Source organism: Mytilus californianus, unplaced genomic scaffold (assembly GCF_021869535.1).
Source record: "Mytilus californianus isolate M0D057914Y unplaced genomic scaffold, xbMytCali1.0.p SCAF_9, whole genome shotgun sequence".
Lineage (NCBI taxonomy): Eukaryota > Metazoa > Mollusca > Bivalvia > Mytilida > Mytilidae > Mytilus > Mytilus californianus.
Genome location: NW_026262745.1, coordinates 89,231,713 through 89,257,092, shown reverse-complemented (window position 1 = coordinate 89,257,092; position 25,380 = coordinate 89,231,713). Strand labels below are relative to the sequence as shown.

Genomic DNA, 25,380 nt, shown 5'->3' with positions numbered 1-25,380 from the left:
AATATAAGTTGAAAAAGAAAAAAAATCTTTTTAAAATGTATACAGGCAAGTGTCGAGAGTCGTATTGTCGCAAAGTTGCGGTTGCGATAAACAAGGATGTAAAATCAGAGTTTACCTTTGACTAAATATAGTTCACGTTAATTCAGGTCACTGATTGGTCGTCTATTTAAAGTCCGGAAAGTATTGAATGTTTGCAAGGATAATAAGAGAGACGTTCCGATGGTCATTTACAATATGAAGCGATCAAATACCCTGTTCGGTTTTGGCTTCAAGAAAGCGAAGAAATTCAGAGAAGATGACAATAGCATGTTATGAAATAATATCAGTCAAATAAAAGAACGTATAATATATAATGTTGTTAAGAATCTGGAAAACAGTACCTTTTGTAGTTCCCTTTTCAAAGCCCACGTGGTGTCCAGAGAAAGAAGGTCAAAAACGAAAGAATATTGTCGACCACAAATAAATAACATTAGTTCAAAATGATTTTAGTTTCCTATTTACTGAACAGTTTACAAAAAAGAGAAAATCAGAGGAGATATCAATTTTATGACAATGCTTTTGAAATACGTGTACAAGTCTTTTGAGAAAAAATGGGGGTCATTTGTTTACAAATGTATGTAGTTACGCAAAATAAATCGATCAAGATATTTAATAAATTAGATTATTAAAGAAATAAATTTAAATATTTCATCGTTCATCTACATGTATTTAAGGACAGAGAATTCTTTAGTTGTCTTAAAAAGATATTAAAAAAAAAAACTGGTACACAGGGTATGAAGATTCCCATTTTGTAAATGTTTTTTTTTTTTATTAAATTTGATTGAAGTCAACAACAAAAATAAGACAAAATTTACATTTTCCCAAGCATCTAAATCACCTCCAGGTATGCTCAGAATGCAGGGTTTTGAGTCTAAAATTTCAAAATTTTCTTGGGGGGGGGGGGGGGGGGGGGGGGGGCATGCCCCCAAACCCCCCTAGCAAGTTCAGCCCGCACGCAGGCTTCACCAGTGATACTCATAGTGAAATAAATTGGGCTACTAACTTTTTGTCTGGGCTAACTGATTTTCAAGTCTAGTAACCCACCAGGCTACTGGCCTTACAAAGTTAAGTTTCACCCCTGATGTCACAATCTTTTTAAGTTAAAGTAAAAATACCAGTATTGATGTGTCAATGTGAAAACTGTCCAAATGTGAGAAAATAGCGGGTGGCAGGTCGATTAAACTTATTTAAATGAAGAGAAAAATGAACTGAGGCTTGATTTATATAGATTGTTTTCCTATTGAATAAGGGTCAATTGCATAAATCAGTTCCCATAATGTTGGTCATGTGACATTCTTATAAAGTAAAAGTTAAAATGAGGGTGGTAATGGGGGTACCTTCATGACGAATAAAGGTAAATAATCTTGCCAAATGACGTTAACGGTAACTTTTGGTGCATGACGATAAAATGAAGACTTTCTTCAAGACGATAAAAAAACTGACAGATTTTGACAAATCACGTTAATTTTTTGCCAAAAATAACGGTAACGATTATTATTTGAGACCTCTGATGAATCATGATAAGGATATGTTGACGAATCACGGTAAAATGTTAACATATTTGACGCAAACGGTAGCCGAAAATGACCGTGAGACGCCTGACGGTAAAGGGCAATCATACCCTCTAAAATGTCAGTATTGATGGCAGAGGCGGATTTAGGGGGGGCCAGGGGGCCCAGGCCCCCCCCCCCCTTTTGTGTGATAAATTTGGTTGATTATATAGGGAATCACTGAAGCATGACTGGAGCAGGCCCCTTCTTAGGCAGTCAGTGGGCCCCCTCTTATGAAAATTTCTGGATCCGCCACTGGATGGGTCAATGTGAAAACTGTCCAAATATGAGAAGATAACGGGTGGCAGGTTGATCAAACTTACTTAAATGAAGAGAAAAATGAATGAATTGAGGCTTGATTTATATGGATCCAGTCGACTCCAGAAGCAACGAAGCAGCACATCCACTTTGGACGGGCAAATATCATCTATCTGATATGGGACCAGCTGAAGTCTCACTGCCCTAGCTGGTGTCGCAAAACAGTCGTTGGATGTTAGAGTAATCTCCGACTAAAAAACTCAATTCCAATGACAAAAATGCCCTAATCTTAAATTAAAAGCATTGGAAAAGTAAACTGTAAATTATAATTTTGACAATGACCACAATTTGTTTTAGTTCAATGTACATGTAATAATATGCGGGATAATACATGAACTTAATACTGCTTCAGGGTTATACAGGTTTGTCAATGTAAAAATAAAATAATTTGTCTGCTAACTTAGGGAGCTACCATTTGATTTTTAGGGGGGGGGGGGGGGGGGGGGGGGTCTAGGATGAAATGTGAAAAAAGGCAGGATGACAATTTATGTAAAAACAAGTCTGGATAAACTAATAGAAAAAAGGCAGGACAAAAAAGAGTGAAAAATAAAAAGGCAGGACAGATTACATCTTGAACTAAAAAAAAAATGCAGGACAAAATTTTTCATCCTAGCCCCCCCCCCCTTTTTTTCCCATAAAAATGGAAAGGAAGCTCCCTTATAGTGTTTCCTTCAGAGGGTGTTGGCCTGGAATGGTACCCTGCAGTTTTCATACGCCTGTTCATGAGAAATATTATGGTATGCCTTTGTCCGTCTGTCTGCCCTGATCTGTCTGTTTCTAGCATGTTGTTCTCTAACTCACCAATTTGCATGAAACTCTGGTGAATTGATTATATCTACTGACGTGAGCTCCCTTTTAGATTTTTAGGAATTTTATAATATACATTTTCAAAATGTGAGGTTTTATTCATTAAAAAAGGGGGATTTTCATGTTAACGCCCATTAACTCTAAAAATGCTTTGTTCACAAACTCTTCAACGCTTTCACCAATTTGCATGAAACTGTTGTGAATTGATTATTTTATAAATTTTAGGTTTTCTGTTTCAGAGTTATATGGGATTATACTCATGTATTGATGTGAGCTCCCTTTAGATTGTTTTGGAATTTTAGAATTTAAATTATCCAATTACATTGTAAGGGGTTTTATTCATTCAAAAAGGGGGATTTCCATGTTTTACTTTTTGGACATTAACTCGAAAATGCTTTAAGAAGTTGTCATTTGTCATGAAACTTTGGTTAATTGTTTATATATATCTATTGATGCAAGCTCCCTTTCAATTTAATAAATTGTGGAATTTTATTCATAAAAAAGGATGGCTTTCCCAGTTTGCAGATCAAATTCAAAAGTTTGTACATGTACTTCTCTGGCATACTGACATAACTAACTTTGACAATTACCACATATTTTTAAGTTCAATGTACATGAAATATACAAGGTAATGCATGTAGACTCGATACTGCTGCAAGGTTATACAGGGTTGTCAATGAAAAAAAAAAATGTTTGCCAACTTTGTGTTTCCTTCAGAAGGTTTTGGTGTGGTAAGACATCCTGTCATTTTTATACGCCCGTTTACGGGACGTACTATGGTATACAGTTGTCCGTCGTCAACATGTCGGACATTAACTCAAAACCGCTTTAACTAATTTGCATAAAACTTTGGTGAATTTTTTATATCTATTGACATGAGCTCCCTTTCGTTTTTTATAAATTTTAGATTTTATGTTTCTGATTTGTGGGGTTTTATTCATTAAAAAAAGGGGGATTTTCCAGTTTTCGGACAATAAAAGCTTTAGCCAACTTGCAAGAAATTGTGGTGAATTGTTTATATCTATTGACATGAGTTCCCTTTTGATTTTTATATATTTTAGATTTTACATTTCTGAGTTACAGGGTTTTATTCATGAAAAAAGGGGGGATTTTCCAGTTATGGACAAAAATCAAAAATGCTTTCAGCAGTTTGTATGAAACTTTGGTGAATTGTTTATATCTATATTGATGTAAGCTCCGTTTAGAATTTTATAAATTTTACATTTTACATTTCTGAGTGATGGGGTTTTATTCATTAAAAAAGGGGTGATTTTCCAGTTTGCGGACAATAGCTCAAAAATGCTGTCAGCAATTCTCATGAAACTTAAGTGAATTGTTTACAACTATTGATGCAAGCTCCCTTAACATTTTCACAAATTTCTAATATGACTGGGAAGTAATTGAACTTTATTTGTTTATAGTCTGACGACAGATTTACTAAGTATTGCGCAACAGCACAGTGTATTGCACAACAGCAAGAAATCTTTAATTTCATCACGTTCTAATGAAGTAACAAACTTATTTTGCCGAAAGTTAGAATGATTTGATCTACGCTTGAGTAACAAGTACCAGAAGTGATAAAAAAGTTGTCTTTATGAAAATAACATGCAACCAACTTTAAAATCAATGCTTTAACCTCCTAAATAAAATAAATCGCTTATGTCTTTGAATTTCTTTACTTTCAAATGAAAAATTTCTGTTTCATCGATTTGGTAAATGTTGAATTTTGCTGATGACGAAAGCGACTGAATTTGAGTATCGTAAAGAACAGGGCGACTACATTTCGCTTTTGAAGGTCGGTCAAAGCGAAGTGGCGACCGGGAAAGCGACTTTGTCTCCCAAGTAGCATGGTAACGTGAGCCCTGCACAATGCTTATTACTTTAAAACACAGTCCTTTAATATTTTTTATTCTACTTTGAATATTGCCTGCTTATTTCGGCAACTATTCTTACAAAACAATCCTATATTTATCCTAGGTGTTGCACTCAGTATTGTTGATTATATTTATATGTATATGTAGTAAAGTGAATGCAACCCCCTTTTTGAAGGTGAGTAACAGTTAACAAACTTTATCACTTATCAATACAGGGGTTTTTCTGGGTATTTTGGGAAAAAGGACCCTGGCCAGTTTTGGGAATTTTTTCACGCACTTTTCAATGAAATTGGGAAAACAGCAAATATACCAGATTTGAGTTTTAGTGTGTTTAGTTCATTAAAAGTTATCTTTTATTGTGAAAATAAAGTAAGAAACTTCCAGAATTTTACTGGCCTTTCAAAATTGAGAAGAAATTACCTGTTGGAATTGTAGTTATATGTTTACACTATAAAAACATCTACATGTAATATCAACATTCATTAATGATTAGGAAAATTACTGTCACATTTATATGATTTAATTGGATTTAAACATGAAAATTTGTGAACTAAAAGTAATTTTGAGTTTCTGTATAAAATATTTCCTGATTTTTCTCTTTTTTTTTCCATATATCTTTTGGTTTTCAATTTTAGTGTTTATATTTCATCATCAACATGTATTTTGTTGCTGGCCTGGAATTATTATTTTTTTTATTGTATTTGATCGGTAAACCCGGAATTACCCTTATCCGCCCCCGGAATCTGACCCCGTATTGTAATTGTCTTCATTTCCGGTTTATGACATCAATTGTTTTTCAATGTTGTTTTTGTCAGTCAGGTAGGATTTTACTGGGATTTACACATTATTTGTTGGCGATTTTCGGCATAAAGCTAGCGATTTGCTGTCATGAATAATAAAGATGAAAATAAATTTTGAGATCGTTTGGGAATTTTGCTCCCAAAATTGGGGAAAATGTAGGGTATTTGCCACTGGAAATGGGTCCGATATAATTTTGCTCCCAAAATTGGGGAAAATGTAGGGTATTTGCCATTGGGAATGGGTCCGAATATCGGACCCTGTGGAATGCTAGAAAAATCCATGCAGTAGTTTAGAATGGTTTAAAAAAAGATCTAATAGATGTTACATGCATTATGACTTCCTCTCAAAAAGTTTGCATGTGTTTTAAAGTGGTTATTTAGCAATGTAATTTTTTCCCTCAGTATTAACACTAATTTGGAAGTAAGTTAAAGGATTTCAGTTAACCAAAATTATTTCACGCCTAATTTATATAAACAAATCCCACGTCGATATATAACATGTACAACAATCAAACATCAACCCACGCCAAACTGGATGTAATTGAAAGACATCTAGAGGTCAATATACAGTCTCGAACAAAAGACAAAATACATTGTGTAAGGAAAAATATAGCGAATTTTTGAGAAGAATTATTATTACATGTATATTTGCAATATTTAAAATGCAAAGTTTAAAATCTTTCGAGTTTTAGGTTCCACCTACCATTTTAGAAAACTGGGATTTCATTGCAGCTAGTCTATTAGATAACATTTTATAGTTTTGAATGTTTCTTCATCAGTTTACTAAAGTTAGGTGGAGGTATGTTCTTATTTCTGACAGAGGGGTACTCAACCTATATCAATTTGTGCATGAAGCGATTGATAGTTGCTAGATACTGAATAATTTTACCACAAATTTGTGAAGGTTTTAACCGGTGTATATACTCAAAATATGTTAATAAAGTTCATGTCTTTTTCAGGACTTCTGATCCAATCATGTAGTATGGCATGTTTGTGAGATATGGTTTTGGCCAGTAGGATGTTCATGAAGGACCTGTAGTACAAAGTATATCACTGGATTGAGCTCATTGTCTAAGTGTATTATTAAAGTGCTTTGCTTTGAGCTCAGTTCATTGTTATGCAAATCATTCTTTGTGAAATAAAGATTTGACAGACAACTCTCATGTACAAGGAATTGTCAAAGTAGTATCCATTCTATGTACAATGTAAGTAATAGGGAGATAAAAGCATTTTATTTAGATTTGAACCAAACATTTGTTGTCCATTAGCCAAATTAAAAAAAAAAAGCACAAATTCACCAAGCAATGCTACTGGCGCTACTAGCAATATGATGCTAGGTTCTTTTGTTACACTTTATTTTTATGCCCCCGCCGTAGTGTAGGGGGCATACAGTTTTACCCTTGTCCGACTGTACGAACGTACGTACGTACGTCCTAAAATTGGTTTCCATTCTCTAACTTTAGTTTGCCTCAACCAAATGTTATGAAACTTATACGCAATGCTTATTACCACAAAACACAGATCAAGTTTGAATTTTGGAAGCGTCACTTTTACCGTTCTAGAGTTATGCCCCTTTAAAAATGGAAAAATTGTTGAATTTTTCGTTTCCGTTCTCTAATTTTAGTATGCCTCAACCAAATGTTATGAAACTTATACCCAATGCTTATTACCACAAAACACAGATCAAGTTTGAATTTTGGTGAACCGTTCTTGAGTTGTGCCCCTTTATAAATGGAAAAATTGCTAAATTTTTATTTTCTTCTAAATATCAAGTAATTCATAAAATTGGAGTTATCTTCCTTTGTCCATGATTATAGTTGAATCAACTACAATCAATGCTTTATACAATGCAATGTTTAATTTTGACTTCCACTGATAAAATACAGATCAAGTTGAATTTGAAGTTGGGTAGGGTCACTTTAACCATTATTGAGTTATGCCCCTTTATAAATCGAAAGATTGCTAAATTTTTAGTTTCCATTCTGTAACTTAAGTTTGCCCCAACCAAACATTATGAAACCTATACACAATATTCATTACCACAAAACTAAGATCAAGTACAAATTTTTTGTTTCCGTTTTCTAACTTTAGTTTGCCACAACCAAATGTTATGAAACTTATACACAATGCTTATTATTACATAATACAGATTAAGTACGAAATTTGGTGGCGACACTTTTACCATTCTTGAGTTATGTCCCTTTATAAACATCAAAATTGCTGAATTTTTCGTTTCCGTTCTCTAACTTTAGTTTGTTTCAACCAAATGTTATAAAACTTATACACAACCGTTTTAGAGTTATGCGTGTTTACAAATAGAAAAATTGCTGAATTTTGAGTTTCTGTTCTCTACTTAAATTAACTTCAACCTAATGTTATGAGACTTACACACAATGCTTATTACCACAAAACTCGGATCAAGTTCAAATTTGGGTAGCGTTACTTTTACCGTTCTAGAGTTATGCCCCTTTAAAAATGGAAAAATTGTTGAATTTTTCGTTTCCGTTCTCTAATTTTAGTATGCCTCAACCAAATGTTATGAAACTTATACCCAATGCTTATTACCACAAAACACAGATCAAGTTTGAATTTTGGTGAACCGTTCTTGAGTTGTGCCCCTTTATAAATGGAAAAATTGCTAAATTTTTATTTTCTTCTAAATATCAAGTAATTCATAAAATTGGAGTTATCTTCCTTTGTCCATGATTATAGTTGAATCAACTACAATCAATGCTTTATACAATGCAATGTTTAATTTTGACTTCCACTGATAAAATACAGATCAAGTTGAATTTGAAGTTGGGTAGGGTCACTTTAACCATTATTGAGTTATGCCCCTTTATAAATCGAAAGATTGCTAAATTTTTAGTTTCCATTCTGTAACTTAAGTTTGCCCCAACCAAACATTATGAAACCTATACACAATATTCATTACCACAAAACTAAGATCAAGTACAAATTTTTTGTTTCCGTTATCTAACTTTAGTTTGCCACAACCAAATGTTATGAAACTTATACACAATGCTTATTATTACATAATACAGATTAAGTACGAAATTTGGTGGCGACACTTTTACCATTCTTGAGTTATGTCCCTTTATAAACATCAAAATTGCTGAATTTTTCGTTTCCGTTCTCTAACTTTAGTTTGTTTCAACCAAATGTTATAAAACTTATACACAACCGTTTTAGAGTTATGCGTGTTTACAAATAGAAAAATTGCTGAATTTTGAGTTTCTGTTCTCTACTTAAATTAACCTCAACCTAATGTTATGAGACTTACACACAATGCTTATTACCACAAAACTCGGATCAAGTTCAAATTTGGGTAGCGTTACTTTTACCGTTCTTCAGTTATGTCCCTTTATAACTATATGATATGCAAGCGGGGGCATCATCTGTGTCCACATGTGGACACTATCCACATTTCTTTACATCTGTACTGCCTACTGGCGACTCAGTCCTGACTGTAAATGGTCATTCAGTATGTTAAGAAAAAGACCAAAATTTATAAGGCCTATCTGGCCTAATTGATTTCTAAAATATATTTCATTGTACATGTTCAACATTTATCATTCATTTGTTTATTTCTTAATTTGTGTGAATTAACAGTAAATGTTAATTACTACACTTTCATACCATAACAAAACTGCCCTACTGTATTGGTATCACTTATAATTTGTATCCATATAACAAAAAAAAACTGAAAAGAGAATACTTTTGCAATAGCTTTTTCATATTGAATACTAAAACTTTTTAGATATTTAGACATATTAAGTAGATGTTCATAATATCCACTTGACATTTTATCATATGACTTCTGTAGTTAGTTATGAGTCTTTGAAGCATGCTCACAAAGGTTCTTTTGTTGATATCATTTTCATACTGGTCAAAACTTTTTTTTGCTTTGACCAGCTTTGGAGGAGATATTTTCAAAGAATTAATAAAAAATAACACAGAAATTCACGTTCTAGCTCATCTAGCCCCAATCATCATGTCAGGCATTGTCATTACTAAAAAACGTTAAATGTCTTCTAAACTGAGAAACAATTTCCACATTTAACCGAAATCTTTTACTTATGATACTGACAATCCCCCACAAAGTAATATAAATAGAACTATACAAATAGTAAGCAAATACATGTTCTCAGATACCATCTCCCATATAAAAAAATCACATTAAGAAAAAAATGAACCTATTATGTGTTCCTCTCCTAGCTACAAAACGTATCCAAAATCAAAGATGTGGAACATATATATTCTATCATAATCATTTGGTAATTAATGCAATTAGTATCTCTTCCATGCCCGTGTTGAACATAAAAAATAAATATTACATAAACAACACCCCTAATGCTCATGTTGGTTGTCATTGTGCAACACAGTTAATACATAGAAAACATAAAACATAGAACTCCTTTTGTCATATAAAACACTGTCAAACATCCAATCATACTATCCACACTGATCTGTGTCCACACTTGTTCATTTGTAAAATAACATATTTCTGAACGTAGTCTACTGAAAATGATTTGCACACGATAACTTCAGCATAGTTTAAAAAAGCAGTGCAAATGCATTTTTACTTTGCTTTTGTGCTTTGTATCGGCTCCATATAGTTTGTATTTGGTTTCGCCTTAAACAATACAGTTGGAACCTTTAATGTTATAATCACGACCAGGTCGATACCTATGCTTGATAACCATTCATGCAATTCAAATTAGTAAAATTTGAAATCATTTTTAATTTATAAATTGATAAATTTATCACCTTCATGCAGAGCTCTGATTCCTAGTCCGGTTTGAGCTTTTTACTTTTGAAACTTGTATATGCTCTTGCATCTGGTGTAATCAAAATGGTACTGTTAAGGTATTTGCATCACTATAAAAAATGAAGTTTTTTACACCCGTGTTATCGTAATAATTTAGATAAAACTTTTGAAATAGTATTTAGGACAGTTCAGTTCTGTTAAACTTGCTTGCTGGTTAAACATGATAAACTCTGCCTCAGTATATATTAGTTATGTCGCCACCAGTACGTTTGGATAATAAACCGAAATCACAATCCCTTTCACATTAAATTTAAATAAGATCGTAATAGCATATGGTTGACAAAAATAAGACAATACATGTTGGACAAATTATAAATAATTCAAAACCGTTGGTGATTTTTTACCACTTTGGAATTAAAATTGAAGAATAAAAAATAACACTGTAACCAAAATTAAGCTTGAAAAAAAAAACAGTTTACACCTCAATTGATTGGAAACGGTATTCAAATATACATAAATACACACTATAACAAAATGTAAATAAAACACAGTCATGGTACGATAAATCGTTTTTAAAAATCGATTTCACAATACCTTTTAGTAGAAACGAATGTAGATTTTCCGGGGTAATCCCCGTCGATGAAACCCAGTCAACAATAAGTGTACAACAAAATTGCAGGTAAATAATATTGAATAACACTATTTTTCTCATAAACATGTGTTTAATCTATTTCAAATTTATATGTGATATTCTTTCATCAATTGAACGAAACTACATAGGCAGTTCAAGCTTGATATTGACATTTAAACTGTTTGCCGTTCCGTAGTTAATGTCTTTCATTGACCTATAGGACGAAAAATGTCGTGTCAATGCAAATCTCTTTTTCGTCTGTCGGTTCAATAGGGCATTGAACAAGCTAGGGTTGGAAAAGAGATAGAACTGATGCACGTAGTAATGTTGTTTCCGTGCAATATCTTGATAAACATTCAATCCATACTTTACATAAATTGTAATATCTTGTTTGAATCACATACTGAAACTAAATACTGAAACAGACGACGATTGGCCACTAGCTTTAAATAGTTACGTACTTAAATTTGTGTATCATGTGTGTTTTTACCAAACATGTATTCCTTTCAAGTGATTTTGAGACGTAGATATTTGAATCAGAAAACAATAAAAAAAACTTATAACAAAAAATATTTGCATACTACCTAACACAATAAATAATCTGTGAAGTCATATTTCATTAGTACATATCATTTCATTGAGGTGTCATTTAAATCATTCTTGATCGGTCAACCAACATACAAATAAATCATCACATATACAATAGAAACTATTTTGAAATGGAAAGAAACAAGAATAGTGGGTAAATAGTTTTTGTTTCAATTAAATATCAACTGATTTTTAACTATAACTTAAAAGGTAAAATAACAAAAATATCGAACTCCGAGGAAAATTCAAAACGGAAAGTCCCTTATCAAATGGCAAAATTAAAAGCTCAAACACATCAAACGAATGGATAACAACTGTCATATTCCTGACTTTGGTACAGTTATTTTCTCATATATAAAATGAGTGGATTAAACCTAGTTTTATAGCTAGCTAAACCTCTCACTTATATGACAGTCGCAAAAAAATCCATTATATTGACAACGATTTGATTTGATTTTTGGTGTTTAACGTCACTTTTAGGCACCGCTTTTGGGCTATTTCGTGGCGGCCAGTTTTTATTGGTGGAGGAAGCCGGAGTACCCGGAAAAAACCACCGACCTTCAATAGGAAAACTGAAAATCCTAGTCAATTAAGATTGGAGTCGAGTGCACCTGCACGAGCGGGGTTCGAACTCACAACATCAGTGTTGACTGATTAGTGATAACAGTAGTAACTACTTAGACCACTTGGCCACCGAGGCCCCTATTGACAACGATGTGTGAACAAAACAAACAGACATAATAGGTAAAAATGTCAAAAATAGGGGTACGGCAATCAACATTGTGTTATTATCTTAATCAATGTAATACAAACAAATATATTATGCGACTGTCATATTAACAAAGAAACACAAAAAGGCATATAGACAAAGCAAATTAGCAAAAATGAAAGACAAGAATACATTTTTTTTACCATAGCACAATAACACAATGACGGGATGTATAAGTACCGAGCCACGTCAAATTGATAACACGTTATAAAGATGATAAACAACGTCAGTACCTAGAATCTATACTTCAAGACCATTGTGTATTATTTGTGAAGTTGATACGGAATTAATAGAAACAAACTAGGTTGTGGGGAACTCCACGTAAACATATTCAATTCTTTTCATATTTTTCAAGTCGGGGCATTTTATATCCTTCTGTGCGGTATGGTTTTTTTCTTATTGTTGAAGGCCGTAAGTTTGCCTATCATTGCTTTCATTCATTTCAATTCACTTCATTTAAACTATGGTGGATAGTTGTATCATCGGCAATCATACCACATCTCTTTATTTATATATCATTTTAAATAAATCAAATTAAACAGCGATAGTTTGCTTTTATGAATTTAGATATGTCAGATATAAAAGAGAAAATCTACACAAAAATGTCAGTCAAAATGGATGATCTTTTTTCCCCTATTGTTAATTTTCCTTTTTTGGACTGTGATCTTCCCTTGGTCCTACCTTACAGTATTGATTTATCCAAACTTGTTTACCATAACCGTGTCTGTAATGACGTTTTAGATTTCAATAAACGTACATTATAATCTATTTGTTAATGATGATTATTAAGTCGAGAATTTCGTAATCACAAGTTGCTTAGAACCTTTACTAAATTTTTCATAAATTGAACAATTTGTTTGAAAGTTTGGGTGTACCTGTATAATGTTTTACTTACATGATTGCACATCCCAATTTATATGGCGATGTTGTTTATCGGTCGTGAACATTTAGAAACGTGTTTAAGCATTTGTACACATAACATTTATATTTCGAGATAATGTATGGTAATTCTATATATCCAAATTAGGTCCTCAGGGGGAAGGGGCGAGAGGGGTGGGGCATATACATATTACAAATACAATCTTTACAACTAACAGTATCTTACATGACATTCATGTAAGGCCTAATACACCTAAAATGTTGATATAGAGTGATACAGGCTATATTCCAATGTTTGTGACATGTTATCTTTTTCTTGCACAAAGATATACATCTCGTATCACACTGCACAGAATTCAGGCCAAAACAAGTTACATCAATCATAAATGGTCGTAAAGGGATAATACACAGAATATGTCAGTGCATGTTCAATGTAAAACAAAATGAGCATGAAAAGAAAAGAAAATCATCACATTTCACAAAATATCTGCCAACTTCTCTGCAAAAGTAAAGCCGCCTCGGTCTCGTGGTAGTGTGTTAGCCTCAAGTTTTGAACTAGCACGAGGAAATCCGATTCAGCGTATCGGTCTAGTACAAAGCATGCTTAATATTCATATTACATTAACATGTTTTCGTCCTGAATATGTCGATGGACGTTACACACCCATCCACCATCATCACATTGGCAAGTATGGACTTCTGTGGCAAGTTCTTCTACTTCTTGTGGGGAAGGGGGGGGGGGGGGGGGGGGGGGGGTTAGGAAGGATAGGTGGAGAGGTGGAGAATTATTTTCTCGGTAAACCTGAATGGTATCATGTTCATATTACATTATAAACGTATCATTAATTCCTGATAGTTGTCAAGTTGCAAGTATTAGACTCAAATTCAGGCCAAAACAAGTAATATCAATCATAAATGGTCGTAAAGGGATAATACACAGAATATGTCAGTGCATGTTCAATGTAAAACAAAATGAGCATGAAAAGAAAAGAAAATCATCACATTTAACAAAATATCTGCCAACTTCTCTGCAAAAGTAAAGCCGCCTCGGTCTCGTGGTAGTGTGTTAGCCTCAAGTTTTGAACTAGCACGAGGAAATCCGATTCAGCGTATCGGTCTAGTACAAAGCATGCTTAATATTCATATTACATTAACATGTTCTCGTCCTGAATATGTCGATGGACGTTACACACCCATCCACCATCATCACATTGGCAAGTATGGACTTCTGTGGCAAGTTCTTCTACTTCTTGTGGGGAAGGGGGGGGGGGGGGGGGGGGGGGGGGGTTAGGAAGGATAGGTGGAGAGGTGGAGAATTATTTTCTCGGTAAACCTGAATGGTATCATGTTCATATTACATTATAAACGTATCATTAATTCCTGATAGTTGTCAAGTTGCAAGTATTAGACTCAAATTCAGGCCAAAACAAGTAATATCAATCATAAATGGTCGTAAAGGGATAATACACAGAATATGTCAGTGCATGTTCAATGTAAAACAAAATGAGCATGAAAAGAAAAGAAAATCATCACATTTAACAAAATATCTGCCAACTTCTCTGCAAAAGTAAAACCGCCTCGGTCTCGTGGTAGTGTGTTAGCCTCAAGTGTCGGAGGTCGTGGGTTTGAAACCTGGCTGGATCAAAACAAAGACTTTAATTAATAATGTTGCTTCTCCGCTTAGTTCGCGGCATATGAGGAGTAAGAGCAAAGGCTGACCATCTCGGAGCCAGAATAAAGATGTCCAGGTAGGGTGACATGTCTTCCTGTGGACTATTACCTTTTGAACTAGCACGTGGAAATTCGATTCAGCGTGTCGGACTAGTACAAAACATGCTTAATATTCATATTACATTACCATGTTCTCGTCCTGAATATGCATTTAATTTGCCGCTGGACGTTACACACCCATCCACCATCATCACCATCATCATCTCTGCACAAGTGTACTTAAGCAAAGTTTCTAGGGCCGCGAAACGTTTGATGAGGAAAAATAGAATATAGTTTTGTATTGCGTGGTACATGTAAATAGAGACCAGTGATACAAAAATGATTAATATGTGATTGATCAATCATTGTTTAATGTCAGCATTAAAGAGTTATCTTGCAATAAGGGGTAGATCAGTTCATTTCAAATAGATAAAATGCAACACGAGTAAAGATAATTCTGAAAGAAGTGCTTTATTGATATGAAACTAGTAGTTTACTAGTGTCAGTTAAGTCTGAAAAGAAGTGGCAAACTAAATATGCTATATATCGTTATATGGCTGCTTAAAACGTGGTCACTGCGTTAGAGATCTTACATTATATCTGTGACTTAAAACCATTAACCCTTCTTTTAATAAAATAAATTGATACTAAATGTATAAAGAAACCTTATTCATAATTTCGCGTTCACAACTCGTTTTTAACTACTAGTACAGGAAATTAACCTACTTTATTCGAGCAGTACCGCCCAAACTTTTTATTTTGTTGAAGGTCGTAAAAGAATGAGAAATTACACATACCGTATACATTAAGTATTTTTGCATTGAACATTTTCAAAATGATATGAGTACAGATTCCTTTCAAAGATTTTGTTATAATTTCCATTTCTGTCATGCTTTAAACAAGCAACTTGAATTTGCAATTTTTCCCCATACATTTTCCATTTAATTAACGTTGTCAGCCATCATCAGATGTCATGGTTTTCCATTTCTAACAAATTTTTTTAAGAAATAATTTGTTTATGCCATACTCTATGCTCATTTTAACATGGGTAGGCATTATATTTGTCAATATTTTTATACCGAGCGTTAGCGAGGTTTAAAATGTTGACAAATATAATGCCTACCCATGATAAAATGAGCATAGAGCATGGCATGATAGAAATATTTCGATTCATATAGGAAAATTTAGAACTTTTGTACTTCGAAGCGGGCCTACATGTATAATACACGTTCGAAAGGATGCCATTTTGGTTTGATGAGGTTGAAACGTATTAGAAAATTTTCTGTCTCACGAATAAAAATCAAAAGATACATGTAAACTTACTTTTAGAAGGATTTTATTCAATTTCCTAGCGAACAACACCAACATAAATGTCCATTTTGATCTCCGGCCTTGTACAAAATACAACTGACGTCGCAATTTCAATCGTGACGTCAATCACGTGAAGCCAATGTTTTATTGGAATTAGAACATGGCTTTGTTTCCAAAGCGAAAGAAGAACATCATATAAGAATGTAATATTTAGTTTGTTAGAGACTTATTTGACTTACAATCAATGTTTAAAGGATATTCGCCATGTAATATCTGTTTGTATAACTGACCATGCTGCAATTTGGTCATGTTAACAAAACGTGGCAGATTAACATTTTATTTTACAGGGCCAATAACTCGTCTTAAACTATCAAAGGTCATATAAATTATACATAGTCTTAATTATATTCGAGTCATCTCTAACAACCAACATGGCTGTCATGACTACAAATAGGAATGAAGGATTTTCAGGTAAATGTCCAATATCTTAAAAATGATAATACAAAAAATTCTGAATGACAAAAATAATCATAATGTCAAAATCTATTTTAATCATCACAATGTTATAAGACGATTTTTTTTATAATCTAGTAATTTTGTCTATTATCTTGAAAACTATAAGATAGATAGTAACTGAAAACAGCTGACATGATCAGCAATACAAGATGTGTAACAGATAACAATATGATTGAAAATATCAACTCATATATATTAAAAATGTAAAATGACGATTTGTGACCAGATTTTACATTTTTGCTTCTTACCTTGAAAATTATTACAGAATAGACAGAAATTGTTAATATTAAATAATATTCAAAATAATAAGCAATGCAAGATCCACAAACATGAATACCGACATAAGACCTGCTGCCCTTAAACGACGTTTTAACCTATTAATATGCTTTGTCTGTTATCAAGAAAACATTAATAGATTGACAGAAACTGTAGAGAGCAAACATGATCAGCAATGCAAGAGTTACAAAAGTACGATAATAAATGAAACCACTTATAGGAGTTATTGCCTAAAAGACGATTTTTTAACTAATTTTAGCTTTTCTTTCTATTAACTTGAAAATATAATAGATGCAAATGTAGAGCAAAATCGTCACTGCAAAAATGATCACCAATAAAAGTTATATGATTGAAATACATATAACAACTGACTTTTTGATTTGAGTTAATGCCCTTATAATCACAATTTTTACTTTTTTCTTAAACAAATTGTAAGCTCTCAAACCAATGAACAAATTTTATCATATCTGAAATTGTTCATGAATGAAACTCCGTGTGTTAAGTTTTTAGTTCTGAAAAGGAGAACAAATGTTCAAATGAGGTGGATTTACGCAACTGTGACCTTCGACAAGTAAAAACCAAACCGTATCCTCAGCTATAAAAGGCTCCGACATGACAAAATGAAAAACAATTCAAACGAGAAAATCAAAGGCCTGAACAATGGTAAAATAGTAAAGTAAAAACGAATATGATAGTTAGAAAGAAACCAACAACAATCACTGAATTCCAAGTTCCTGACTTAAGACAAGCACATAATGTGGCGGAGTTAGAGATGTTACGATCCATCCCCTAACCTGGGACAGTAATGTAAAAGCGCAACATTACAACAAACGGTAAAAATGATTAGGAAATGCCTTAACTAATTAGATCAGCACTAAGCACAACCAAAACCAATACCGGGTCTGGACCTGCGTCGCTGCATGCAATTGATTGAGTTAACATGTATACTGGAGCATAACAGATCATTCCCAGACCAAATATTAAAATCATTCACTTCAATTGGAGCCAAAAAAAAGCTTTACGACAATTTCCTTGAATACAACGAATGCAGTAATATTTCAAACTATTGGCATAAAGGGAGTGGCTACACGACAGATGTAAAAGTTGCTTACAACTCAAATAATCAAGATGCAGACCAAATATTAAATCATTGCCTTTCATAGAATCCGAGAAAACTTGGAGGAAAATTTTACTTGTAAGTGTTGCCAAATTTCAAACTATAGCTAGGCAAACAGAAAGTGGCTACACGGCAAATGCAAACATTGCATACTCTCTAAAACTCACCATTATCAAGCTGCAGACCAAATATTAAATTATTCCCTTTCTTAAAAGCCGAGAATATTTGACGAAAGTTTTTTTTCGGAGAGAACGAACTGACTAAAAGACTGCCGGATGGACAGAGTCGAGAGGTTACTAGACCTGCTTCCGACTTCGACGACGCAGGTTAAAACAACTAACATAAAGACAAAACAAAAATTACTGACCTAAGATTACTTGCAGTTTCTGAAATCTAGTTCAAAGCCTTTTATAAATAATAAATAATAATTTATTCCAGGACTTACCTTTCAGTTCTCCCTTCCAGTAAATTACTTCAGCTCTCCCTTCCAACAGTAAAATTCAAGCCAAACAGGCGTACGTTCAGTAACGTGAAGCGTGTATAAGTTTTCAGACACGTCTAATATAAATAGGGACCATAAATCCGACATCTCGTGTAAGTAAAAGAACAAATATAACAACTGTTTGAAGGGGTCGAACGTTGCCTATAAAAAGGCAAAATTGCTGCTCCTAACCAACACACCATGTTGTTTTCTCCAGTGATAGTCTAGGCTTCATATCCCATCGTTTTGGCAGACCCGCTTTGTTTTTTGAATATGCATGGAATATTTGCACTGAATTTTTACGCAAACAAAAGTCAATTCATCGTAAAAAATTCCTATAGATTTTTTAAACATCTCTGTATATATTGTACATGACTGGCAAAATAGTCATTGTGTTATGTTCCTCAATTGTTCGCCTCATTTTATCTTCATGCTGAAATGAGGAAACTAGTATTTGTTAGGCATGTCATTTAACTTTCCGCATCTTAATTGTCAGTCAAAGTGACAAACAATCGGTGTTAAACAATTATTTTATAAATAACTGGAACACTGAATAAAAGCACCTACGCCTTATTTTCAACCTGGGTTTTTAGTATTCGTATTATCATTTTAACAAGTCATGATAATTATAAGGTGCACTGTTTTCTCTGCCTTCAAAGTCTTTCTGTTTGAATCCGTCCTGGTTTTCTAATCACAACCGGAAACTACTTGTAGATATATTTGTTTTGACAATGGTTAAATTTAGTAGTGTCAATCCCTATGTAATGATGAAGTTCAGATTTGATAATGACTGTGTATATGGCAAATCCTAAAATACACTGTATACATATATTGTGGTGCGCCTGGCAGCGGCGGAACATACAGGAAAAAAAGTAGTATTACATTTTCCCGGCTTTAGGCTAGTCTTTTGTGTACCAAAGGCAGGTGAAGGAAGTCAACTTAGGAGCACTGTGATTGGATGTATGGGTACAATATTTTTTTTTTATTTATTTATGAATAACTGTAGTGTGTATATTTACAATATAAATTTTAAAATCGATCAAAATATTTTCTTGAGATTTATTTGAAAAGACTTCCACATTTTCATAAATTTGATGTAAAGTGACAGTGGGTATGGATATCATGAACAAGCTCCGTTGGAAGATGGCCATGATACTATTTTACTTCAATTTCTTTAACAGAATAATAAAGTACTAATACCACACATAACTGTTTTGTCCAAGTTTTTATAAAAAAGTGGAAATTTTAGAAAATGTTAGTATTGTCGCCTATGGAAGAATAAATACTACCGTTTACCCTACAGATAAGGTAACAGGTAACAGTTACTATTGGTATATATCGGTATCGGATTCGACTCAGAACTTGTAAATTATTGGTAATATCAATTACGTGGAAAACTAAAGGGCCTGGAATTGTGTAATTTTTAATCAACACCATTGTCCTATATTAGTTATATATAAAATTGTTTCTTTGATTCGTCGTTTTTACGTCATGTTGCATGGCTAACAAATTGGACCGCGTCATTTAAGTAGTATAGATAGTCTTAATAGTGTTTTTACAAGAGAAATCGCGGTGAAAAAAATTATCTTGAAGTGTACCATTAGAAACAGGACCATATGTTTTCCCTTCGTAAACTTTCATTTGAAGTATGTAGCCGGTAACGGCCTCGACCAATATCCAAAATTTTATTCCGAATCTAAAATTGAGAATGGAAATGGGGAATGTGTCAAAGAGACAAAAACTCGACCATAGAGCAGACAACAGCCGAAGTCCACCAATGGGTCTTCAATGCAGCGAGAAACTCCCGCACCCGGAGACGTCCTTCAAATATGTATACTAGTTCAGTGATAATGGACGTCATACTAAATTCCAAATTATACACAAGAAACTAAAATTAAAAATGATACAAGTCTAACAAATGCCAGAGGCTCCTGACTTGCGACAGGCGCAAAAATGCGGCGGGGTTAAACATGTTTTTTGAGATCTCAACCCTCCCCTATACCTCTAGCCAATGTAGAAAAAACAAACGTACGACAGTACGCACAGTAAAACTCAGTTTAAGAGAAATCCGAGTCCGATGTCAGAATAGAAACCAAAAGAAAATAAACAAAATGACAATAATACATAAATAACAACAGACTACTAGCAGTTACTGACATGCCAGCTCCAGACCTCAATAACACTGATTGAAAGATTATGTCTTCATCATATGAATATCAGGCACAATCCCTCCTGTTAGGGGTTTAGTATTATACCATCATAAAATATATGAGAAAACATGACCCGTGTCATGCCAACAACTGATTTTAGAATAAATATGTTTAATTCCGATGCAAAGACCCCATAAGTGAATCAATATTAAAGCCAAAATATGCAAAATTTAATGACCTGACAACAGTATCGTAACTGTATCCCTTCTTAATAAGTCTGTTTAAAGGTTTTGTTAGCTAGAACGTTTACTAGGTATATACTGTAGCATAGCTGTTCTCCCTTTCGTACTGCTGGTGATTCGTCGATTGAAAAGCTCCTTTTTTGGGCAGTAATAAAACAGAAATTTGCGGTTCCCAAAATCTATTAGTGGCTGAAATCTTTGTGCAAGACGATAGTTTTGGTTATAACGATTATGGAGTCTGTTATCACAAACAAGTCGGAGAAATTTTAAGACGTTTTGAAAGCGGTTTCTTGAAAACATACACCTGAACCAAGGCGTTGACTGCGATACTGATTTTGTATTCTAGTACTCACTAATCGATACTTTTCGGATCAGACCCATATTAAAAATGACATACACAACATAAGTTTTCCATTTCTCCTCCTACTAAGTTTCCTTGATTTCCTTCCAATATAGTGTCGAGTTGTGTTACACATATCATTGGCCACCCCATAACTGAAAATAAAAATAATAGATCTAAATAGATGTATTGTGTTTGAAATTTTATTTATTAAGCTTATTGTCTGATTTAAGGATTGATTTGTTTCTACGGTATTTACTGTTCCAGTTGTGGTCACAATAATTTTAAGCACGCATGATTGTCACAGTGTTGTAAGAAACTGAATTTTCTTGAAGGTTATTTTCGTTTCAGCAATAGAGAGAGCTTTCTTGGTTCTTTAAAAGATGCCAAAATTGATTGGTTGTTGGCTTTCAGTTTCATATACATCCAGTGACAGATATTTCATCCATGTCAGGACGAGAACCAATTAACAGTAAATACGATAGGTATGTCCTTCAAAAGAGGGGCGAAAGATACCAGAGGGACAATCAAACTCATAGATCGAAAATAAACTCACAACGCCATGGCTAAAAATTAAAAAGACAAACAGACAAATAATACTACACAAGACACAACATAGAAGACTGAAGACTAAGCAACACGAACCCCACCAAAAACTGGGGGTGATCTCAGATGCTCCGGAAGGGTAAGCAGATCCTGCTCCACATGTGGCACCCGTCGTGTTGCTCATGTTATTGCAAGGAAGTGGACTGTAATTACGACATAAGGAACATATCCGATATCATCTGTGAAACGGTAATTCCATAACGGTCAACCAACTCGTGATGGCGTCCGTAAAATTTACGAAGGGATGAATTCAACTTCACCATTTGGAACTCTTGGTTTAATAGGTTTCTTGTGAGCAACAACCCTCTATCAAGGAAATCATGATAGGAAATACAAGCCCGGGAATATCGTATCAATTGGGAGATATAGACTCCGTATGCAGGCGCTGCTAGAATGTTGCTACATAGAAATGGAATGTTCACAATTGGGAAGCTGAAATCATCTCTTTTGTCGTAAAGTTCTGTTTTCAACCGAACCTCATTGTCAATTTCTAGATGTAAGTCAAGATATGAAGAAGACTTAGCTATATCTGGTGTAACCTTTATCTCTAGTTCGATGGGATAGATGCGTTCAACATAGTCACCAAATTTTGAATAATGAGAACATGGAGAACATCATCTATATAGCGGAAAGTAAAGTTACAGGATATTGCTAACTTCTTATATTTCTTCCTAAGAAGTTCGTGTATGAAGTCAGCCTCATAATAATAAAGAAACAAGTCGACAAGAAGAGGGGCACACTTGGTTTCCATTGGAATGCCGACAGTCTGTTGAAAAACACGTCCTCCAAACGTAACAAATATGGTGCCAATCGAGAAATCAAGCATCTTGATAACGTCAGTTTCAGATAATGTTTTGTTTGAATTAGAGTGATTCTTTACAAAGTACGATTTATCCCTCCCCAAGATAAGATACTTGTATCTACATTCGCCATTCTTTTATATGAAACAAAGCAATATCAACTCTTTCAATTTGTCTTTTAGTTTGGAATGGGGAATACTTGTGTAAAGTGTAGAAAAGTCAAATGTTTTAATACTATTGCAAGATGAGAGAGTCTTAGATTGTATGTACTCTAAAAGATCTTTGGAATATTTTAGTATCCACATCTGATTCACGCCACCTCTTCAAAGTATGAGTCGACAGGAACGTCAAGTGGAAATTTGACTGACCGCAAAATTATATCATACGATATTGGATTGGAACAGAAATGTTGTATATCAAAAGGCCATGTACGGTCACACAGAAAGGGCAAACAAGATAAATAATAGAGAATAATTGGACTCAAATATAAAGAATAGAGAATAATGGACAGAACATATAAAGAATAGAGAAGTGAAGGATCCTTATCCAGACCCTCGTTAAATGGTCTTAGGACAATCAAAGACATCTTTGCTTTACTTCTTAATTCATGTCTCAGCACAGTCATCAAACCATCATTATATAATGTCCTATATGAAATGTCTTATGATACTTTCATTGACACTTCCAATACTTCATATTCCAATTTCTTTAAATTATAGATCTGCTGTGAACAAGCTGCGCGATTGCAAACATCTTGGAGCATCTAGTATCTGTGTGTCTAGCAGCAACGACCAAATATAATAATATATAGTGTATATATATATATATATGTACAGATGAAGTCTTAGTTTGTTTAATAGCACTTTTAATTAAAATATTATTCACAGAGGAATTTGCTTCACTCAATGTTAAATTCTTTCCTCTTTTACTACTGTCCTAATTGAAAACGAACGTTGGTGGAATAATCCTTGAATGTTCCCCTTTCAAAATTATGTCCACCTTTTAACCAAGATGGACACTGTTATGTAAAATGAAATTGATACAATCATAGGTTTGTGACATATCATCAGACTTAAAATAGCAAAAACTGATAAGGCTTGTTGTCGTTTGATAATTTTGCATTCCAGCAATGACACCATTACTGAAAATAGAAAATATGTCAAACACTCGTTTAAAAAATCTTCTCCGCGAAACAACTTGGCCGAATTAAACAAAACTTTAGTGGAATGGTCCTTGATAGGTCGGATTTTAGAATCATGTCTGATTATCTAACCTACCAATTAAACATATAAATTTAATACGTACTATTTTTTTTTAGATTAAAAAAATAAAAGTTCATGCGATACCTGAATTATGCATTTGCTTTGGTTTAGCATGGATATTTAACATTTATTTAGAAATAAAATTTGATATATTTCTTCTATTTCACTCAATGTCATCAATATACCTTTTTCAATTGGATCTTCGTATAAATAATTTTTTTGATTACTTATCAAAAAAATTATTTTTTGCAATGACAAATACAGCTGATCTGCTGGTCCTTCAAACACATTTCGAGAATTATACTGCATACAAAACTTTATTTAGATTCGGTATAAATCCAAACGACAAAATATAAATTCTACAGCGCTTTTAACCGAATACATACAAAAATATACAACAATATAAAAAGCATCATCATGCAAGCAAACAAAAAATAGAGAAACACACATAAAAGTAAGAACAACACAAGCATGGCAAAGCAAATTTTTCTTGCACTTTTTCATTTTTTTTCAATGTTTTTCTCTGTGTAGAATTGTGCCAATGGGCAAAAGCTGAAATTACTCAAAACAAATGAATGACAAAAGGTTAATTTACTTAGTTTGTTCCAAAACGTGCCTAAACGTTTGAGGATATTCAGTTGCTGGGATGCCTTCCTGCAGATCTTACTTGTATGCACATCCAAATTTAGTTCATAGTATATATTTATACCAAGTAATTTAACAGTAGTTTCACATGAAGTTTCAGTGTTTTGAACATGAATACAAAGATTTGTATTAAATGTATGTTTACCACCAACCAAAACTTGAAATTTATCAGGGTTTGCTTGCATCTTATCCACCCTGAATCATTTTATTAGTTGAGTTGACTCAGATTCCAATGTTGAAATGAAAGTATTATAACCAGTACTACTGAAAAAAAGAGTATTATCATCTGCATAATTGTACAGTGACCCCTTTTTGATAAGTACAAATATATCATTTATAAAAATCGTTAAAAGGAGGAGCCCAAGGATAGATCCTTAGAGAACCCCCTTCTGGATATCAGCCTATCTGTTGCTCCCTATCTGATAAATATGATTTTAGAAGAGAAACGCCGCATGCCATCAATTTGTCATGTTGTAGGCAGTCAAAAGCCTTTGAAAGGGCCACCAAAACAGCAATATAATATAAAGGTTTTCATCATTGTTTTTATTTTATGCTTTAGATATGCTTTTATGATGGCATTTATCTGAATTTATATTAATATTATAGTTTACTATCAGTATAAGGAAACCTCTTGAAATATTTGTTTTCGTTCATATACAAAATCTTAATTGTTTTATGCGGATAAAAAGAAAGAAACACAAATGACTTAATTTTTAACTTAAAATATTAAAAGAAATTAAAAAAAAGGATACATCGTTAAAAAGATATTATAAAAAAAATCATTATTGTTCATGGTTATGATTTCAATCGACACACTAGTGCTAAATGTAACTTGAACGAAAATAATAAACGTTTTAGCTAAAGATAATTCACACCACCACCTTTCAATACTACAATT

At 33.4% G+C, this 25,380-nt stretch overlaps 1 protein-coding gene across 1 annotated transcript in view; it reads left to right on the top strand.

Moving 5' to 3' along the window:
* Nucleotides 1-25,380, top strand: part of LOC127716018 (uncharacterized) — a 364,497-nt gene that overhangs the window by 198,550 nt on the left and 140,567 nt on the right. The window lies entirely within an intron of this gene.